This window comes from Sciurus carolinensis, chromosome 5 (assembly GCF_902686445.1).
Source record: "Sciurus carolinensis chromosome 5, mSciCar1.2, whole genome shotgun sequence".
NCBI lineage: Eukaryota > Metazoa > Chordata > Mammalia > Rodentia > Sciuridae > Sciurus > Sciurus carolinensis.
The window spans coordinates 104,121,200-104,128,857 of NC_062217.1; the positions used below are offsets into that span (position 1 = coordinate 104,121,200).

Below are 7,658 nucleotides of genomic sequence, written 5' to 3' on the forward strand. Positions count from 1 at the left end.
GTGTAGTCAAATAACTTGTTTACATCATGACATAACACATCACCAACATTTAATAAGTAGTTGGTCTTTTGGTCTTTGTAGTGTTATTTTCCAAACATAATTTTATTTGTCTTTTTTTTACAAATATACTCCCCTTTATTTCCATAAATTAAGTTTCTTGCACATATTTTGAGATATGTTTCATAAACTCCAAAGTTTGACCAAAAACTTCATTAAGTTTTTGGTTTCATTTTGTTCTTAACTATTCTAAGAATTAGAACAATGTTTGATTTTGTTACTTCTGTAACAGATAAATAAAACTTGTTGATATAAAAAAATTTACTCATCCCCTGAAATTTGTCTTGTTAAAAGAAATTTCTAAAAATTTCTTTAGACTCCTTTGTAAGAAATTGGTTTTCAACAAAAACCAGATCAATTATATTTTGGTGGTGAAGTTGCTTTCTAATTTATATTTCTTTTACTATCTTACTCTGGTTATATGTCTTAATTATAGCTTCTCTCAAGAGTAGATTTGTCTTTTTCCTCCTTAAGAAAATATTTGCAGTGAAAATAAATATGCTGACCAGGGATTCTCAAACCAATTAACTGCCCTGCTTAAGGAAATCCAGCTTAGGTTTTGCAGCTGAAACAACAATAGAAATGATATTATAAAATGAAACATAAATGGATGGATTATATGACCATACACAACTATATTAATTCTTTTTCATGATTTCTTATGAGAATAGAGCACAGCAGGACTATATTTAATTAGACTAAAAGGAAGTCTAACCCAGTGGGTTACCTATGCACTAACTGAATCCAATATTGCTGGAAATATTAGGCAAACTTGTTTTAATTTGAATTTTGGTCATATAAAAAAGTATCTAACATTTATTATGTACCAGAAAGTTGCCATCTCAGCTCTTCATTATTGATGAGATAAAGCACAGTTGCTGGATATGTTGCAGCGTGTGTGAGGCAAAGGTACACATTAAGATTAAATTTCGGGGACCAGGAGGAAGATGGAGGCGCCTGTGACTGCGGCGGAACCTGGGGCTTCGGGAGCTCCTCAGCTCCCTGTGTGTCTGTTGGTGTTGGGAATGGCGGGTTCCGGGAAAACCACTTTTGTACAGAGGCTCACGGGACACCTGCGTAGGCAAAGCTCCCCACCTTACGTGATCAACTTGGACCCAGTTGTACACGAAATCCCCTTTCCTGCCAATATCGATATTTGTGACACTGTGAAGTATAAAGAAGTAATGAAACAATATGGTCTTGGGCCCAATGGTGGCATAGTGACCTCTCTCAATCTCTTTGCTACCAGGTTTGATTAGGTCATGAAATTTATTGAGAAGGCTCAGAACACATCTAATATGTCTTGATCGACACACCTGGACAGATTGAGGTATTCACCTGGTCTGCTTCTGGGACAATCATTACTGAGGCCCTGGCATCTTCATTCCCAACAGTTGTCATCTATGTAATGGACACATCAAGAAGTACTAATCCAGTGACCTTCATGTCAAATATGCTGTATGCCTGCAGCATCTTGTACAAAACCAAACTGCCTTTCATTGTGGTCATGAACAAAACTGACATCATTGATCACAGCTTTGCAGTGGAATGGTTGCAGGATTTTGAGGCTTTCCAAGATGCCTTGAATCAAGAAACTACATACATCAGTAACCTGACTTGCTCAATGAGCCTGGTATTAGATGAGTTTTACAGCTCATTCAGGGTGGTGGGTGTCTCTGCTGTTGTGGGCACTGGCTTCGATGAACTCTTTGTGCAAGTCACCAGTGCTGCAGAAGAATATGAAAGGGAGTATGGTCCTGAATATGAAGGTCTGAAGAAATCATTGGCCAGTGCACAGAGTGAACAGCAGAAAGAACAACTGGACCCCTTCAGAAAGATAGGGGCTCTGTAGCCTTGGACACAGGCACTGCCAAAGAGAGCCTATCTCCTGCATTGGAGCCCTCTGACTTAATCCTGACTCTAGGAACCCTGGATGAAGAGGATGAGGAAGCTGACAGTGATACTGATGACATTGACCCCAGAGTTACAGAGGAAAGTCATAAAGAATTTTATGCAAGAATCAGTGGCACAGTACTGGAAGAGAAACAACAAATAGAAGATCTTAGGAAATTTTAATTGATTCTAAAGTCCCAAATTCTAGAACTCCATGTGAAGAAACTTTTCTTATCTCTGATTCAGGGCTAGGATGAAGAACAGTTTCCTAGAGAATAGCATAAATTCTCCTTTTAGAGAATCTTATGACTCAGATGAAGTCAGGAATAGATGGTTCTTGGAGCTAGCAGGTAGATGTCAAGTCTGCTTTGGCCTTTCATTTATATTTATGCAAGGAAGGATATACTGGCTGCTTTAGGAAGCTAATATCCCTTCAAGCCTAAATTTTATCATTTGACCTTATATACTTCTGCTGGTAATGGAATACAGAGAGAATTTACCATCACTCCAGATCTTAGCCTCTACTTCTCCAGCATCATGTCCTCAACTTATAACCTGAGTTGTTCTTGTAGTAGAAAGGGAGAGGGGACACATGAGCTTGTCCAGGGTATCAGTGGAGTCTCCTTAGCAACCAGTGTTATGAAATATGGCTCACGTTAAGTAGCTCATTATAGGGGACCGTGTTATTGAAGAAAGTGGGCAGAACATATTTCTGAAAATGAATCCTGTTTAAATGGTAACTTGGATAAACAGTTTTTAATTACAATTTTATTCTAAGCCTGTCGGGGGCCGCGGACCCCACTCCGGCTTGAAGGCTGAAAAGACTGTACCCTGGCACTAAGCCGGGGCAACATAGACTGCAACATCAAGGACTGGCACAAAGCCGGGGCAACCTGGTTTGCAACATATGGCTGACGCTGCCGAAAGAACTGGCCCCGGCACTAAGCCAGCAGCTGATAAAGTGGCCCCGGCATTGAGCCAGGGCCAGAAGGAACTGCTTTGATTGGACAAAAGTGACTCGTGCTTGCACACGCCCTTTAGTTGCTCTGATTGTATTATATTGTAATCTTGCTCTCCCCGCATATTCTGTAACCTGATTGGCTTATAATTCATATAAATATGACCGTGACTTCTAGTAGAGGTAGAGAAAAGAGAAACCATGGTTATCTAATAATAAGGTCCTGATTAAACTGCTGAAGGAAGTTTCCTGTGTCGTGCTTTCTTGCGGGCGAGGGACGCGACAAGTGGTGCCGAAACCCGGGAATTCAGAACCTTCAGCGGTCAGGGGGTGCACCGGTAAGCCCCACAGGTAAGTGGGGTCCACATATAGTGGGACGCTCCTCTGTAGACATAGAGAGAGCGGGGATTAATCCCACAGGTAAGTGGGACGCTCCATAGAGAGAGCGGGGATTGACGCTCCTCTGTAGACAAAGAGAGAGCAGGGATTTACTTTACATAATTTTGCTTTCGCTTTCATTCTGCTGGCTCTGAACACTGCTTTTATTATGGGCAATTCTCCATTTAGTTCGTTAGTACAGCCTTTGGATTTAGTACAGCCTTTAGATATTTTGTTGCGCTCTAAAGAGCTCAAGGTCAAACACAGTACTTTACAAACATTCATAGAAAGAATTGATAAAGCGGCTCCATGGTTTGCTGTCTCCGGAAGTTTGACTCCTGCTAGCTGGGATAAGTTGGGAAAAGATTTGGATTTCCTTCAGGAGCAGGGACAATTGGAGAAAGGGGTGATACCGCTATGGAAATTAATAAAAGGATGTATTCTTGATGGTAGATGTCAGGAAGCTATTCATAAAGGACAGGCAGTTCTTGAACAACTACATGAGGAGAAGTCCGAGGATTCTATGAGTACTTCCAGTAAACATAGTGCAGGAGAGCAGGTTTATGGAACTATTCCAAAGAGGAGACTGTACCCAGATTTAAAAGCCCTCAGAACACCAGAAGATACAGGGGAGTCAGAATCAGACGGTGATGAGAAAGTAAAAGAGCTAACGCAGCACTTACGGAAGGTGAAGATAAAAGAAGGGGGAACTTAGAGGCAAAAAGATTTTAGACAAAAGGACTATGAGGAAGAACAGAAGCCAGCTCTAGCCTATGATCCTCCCCCATATGTGGGAGGGGTTCCAGGCACGGGTAGAGCTTTTAATTCTGCAGCTTGGAGGGCTGCCCATGTAGAGTTGAGGTTTGCCTGTCCTGTATTCCAGGACAATGATGGGGGAAGACATCAGGAACCCATAGAATTTAAAACGATAAAGAATATAGCAGAATCTGTCCGCACTTATGGTGTGGATGCTGCTTTTACTATCGCCCAAATAGAGGGGCTCAATAGATTCTGCATGACCCCCTCGGACTGGGCCAGTTTAGTGAAAGCTTGTGTTTCCCCAGGTAAATATTTAGACTGGAGAGCCTTCGTGTTAGAGGGGGCCAATGAACAGGCTGCACAAAACCAAGCTATGGGCAAACCTGCCTGGGATGTGGATATGCTTCTGGGGCAGGGTAGATTTGCCAATCAGCAAACAGGCTTTCCATTAGAGGTTTATGAACAAATTAATAAGATCTGCATTGCTGCCTGGAAAGCACTTCCTAATAAAGGAGAGGTGCGAGGTAACTTAACAAAAATTGTCCAAGGCCCCACAGAAGCTTTTTCAGATTTCGTGGCTAGAATGGTAGATGCAGCAGGGAAGATCTTCGGGAATGCTGATGCAGCTATGCCTTTAATTAAACAATTAGTATATGAACAATGTACAAGAGAATGCAGAAATGCTATTAATCCATTTAAAAGCAAAGACATAGAGGCATGGATGAAAGCTTGTAGAGAAATAGGTGGCCCATTAACAAATGCAGGCTTAGCTGCTGCCTTCCTTCGCATGGAAGGACTATTAAAGGCTTTATTAAAGGCTAATGGAGCACCTTTAGAGGTTTCCTCAGCTAGGAAGTTTTTAAAAGCTGTAGAAGACAAAGCCCCTTGGTTTTTAGATAAGGGCTTGTTGGATCAAGAGAAACTATCACAAGAGACAGAAAAAGGCCCCCCTCCTGATCCCTTCCACGCAGCTCCATGGCCACCTAGGGAGGGAACACCCATGTCCTTGAAGCAGTCCTCCCCCTAGGCAGAGATCTCAGCAGCTCCATTCCTCAAAAGTAGTAAGAAATAATGTTTTGTGATTTTCTGCATTCAAACCTAACCTGATTTCTCAACCAGGAAGAAAAAGGGTTAAAAAAGTCCTGGGTGATCCTCCCTCCCCCCTGCCTGGCCTTGCTGAAGCCTGCATTGGAATGTAAACTGCAACAGTCTCAGCGGGAAAGGGGGGTAACCTGAAGATAAGAAAAAGAAAACAAAAGGGTGTCTGTTTTAAATTTCTGGACTGCTACACAGAATTAACTCATTTTCCAGGATTCTTGTTTTGTTTTGTTTTTCTTTAATGCTGTATTTTTGAGCTCATAATTCTGATCTTGCATACCTAGGTTAATGATTTTTTTTTCTCTTTTTGATCAGTTCTATTTTTTATTCAACTAAAGTTTTTGAACATCTGTTACATTGCAATGGAGATTCACCTATAAAGTTACAAGGCCTTTGATTTTGTGTTATTTGTATGTTGTGCTGTCTGGTGTCATGTCTTGTCTGCATCAAAACTGAGTGCTCCTAAAATTAAAATTTAAAAATGGATCCAAATACTTTTATTCACGTGATTTAAAAGGGTTCAATTTAAATTGAGTAAACTTAAAAGTGACATGTCTTTAAAAATAACTTGCAAGTCTCTAGGTGGTCAAACTAATGAAATGTTGAAAAACAATGTCTAATATCAATTGTTTCTAGGACTTTTCTTCAACAGGAAAGAGACAGCAAATACTGTTCAGGACACCTGCCTGCTTTCTTGGTTTTTACAGAATAAGTAAATTAGAGTTAACATATATGGGATTACTTAAATGTGTTTGTAGAGACATCTGATTAATTTACAAAATTAAAATGCTCATTGTTAAATAACATCATGTACTCTTAACTCCTTAAATTCCATGGAGTATCATACTTAAACATTATTGGTGTTTTCATAGGTTGGTAAATAAAAAGGGTTTAAACTTGCTTTGTGTCATCACTAAACTAAAAACAAGGTTACTAAGAGTTATGTCTTAACAAGTACAATTCTATATACAAAGGGTTCTAAAGGTTTCAACTGTGTTTCAATTAGAGTACTATAAACAACAAAATATTTAATCTTATTAAAAATAGAGCAATTTATCTAAATTCAGAAATTTCATAAGAGTTGTTTCAGAATGTGAACAAAAAGGGGTCAACAGGTAGGAAAGAGAAAATAAAAGGGTCTGGGTATGGAAATATATTTAGTAAAAGGGAAAAGGAAATGTTTCTGGGTAAGAAAGTGCTTGTGTGATGAAATACATGAGGGGCTAAGTAAGTGCTAAGAAAGTCCATGTAAGTAAAGGGCAAGTTTCAACATGTTTGTGTGAAACTGAGTTGGTTGTGTGTATGTGAGACAGCTAAAGCTATTAAAGGTTTTTCCTAAGGTGAAATACTAATGTTCTGATATACACCAAAGTTTAATCTACATGGTAAAATGACATGGTAAAATGGCAAGGATTTCTTAGAAACACTAATTTACTCTTAACTTTGTGTCTATTAAGTTTTATTCTTTAGAACAATTAGTCTTAAAAATTGGGGTTTATACAATTATGGTTAAACAACTGTTAGAGTATTGTACTATGTTACAGAGTCTACATTTTTCTTTAAAAACTGAATTTGGTAAGATAAAAGTGTCAAGGTAATTATGAAATGGTCACTAGTTGTATATGAGATGTGTTCATATTTTTCAGGTACACAAGTTTTTAAAGCAAGGAATTTATTAAGCTCTGCTATTCTCCAGATTAAACTTGTCTGTAATGGTAATCTTAAACTTATAAAGAGTAAATTTTAATTGGGGATTTATTTCTATCGTTTAATGTTCTATTATGGGACATATTATCAGTAAGGTATATGTAACATTGGTTACTTATTTCACTGAGATAAAAATTTAAATGTAAATATATATCTAAGAGTTAGTGACAGCCTGATTTGTTTAAAGGTTCATATTGTAGAAGGTAAAAGCATTTTGCTACACACACAAAAAAAAATTAAAAGCTCTCTCAGCCTTTCTTTGATTGATTCCTGTTTTGGATATAATGTTAGACTGTGTTAACTGATGTTTATATGAACTCAGAAATCAATATATATAAACTTCTTAAAATGACATTTAAGAAAGAGTATAATGCATTATAGCAAAAATGGGACAACAATGACTGAGATTGGGGTCCCTGACTTCATGACTGTAGCATGCCTGGTGCCTGGAAGTGTTCCTATGTAGGAGCACAAGATGCCTAACTGCTGTGGCAGTAACCTCCCTGGGGAGGCTCTGTACAGGAGTCCTATCAGCTCTTACATTGATATCAAGCACACAGTTCTTGGGCAGAAAGAAATTGTTTTGCTAGATAACCAGTGTTTCATCAGTTCCCTTCTCTAGTTCCTGCCCACCTTACAGTAACTTTGGACAGTGAACTTCTTTGAGAACTACACAGAGTTCCTAACATTGCACTTTGCAGTTGTGAGAAAAAGTTATGTAGATGGTCTAGTCTCTGTAACTCTCCTAAAAACAAAGAATAATGCTTACATAGTCTTTAACTTAATAATAAGACATGTATAAATGTTG

At 38.7% G+C, this 7,658-nt stretch overlaps 1 pseudogene; it reads left to right on the forward strand.

Moving 5' to 3' along the window:
• Nucleotides 1-1,067: 1,067 nt before the first annotated feature.
• Nucleotides 1,068-2,113, forward strand: LOC124985433 (GPN-loop GTPase 1-like; annotated as a pseudogene).
• Nucleotides 2,114-7,658: the final 5,545 nt, after the last annotated feature.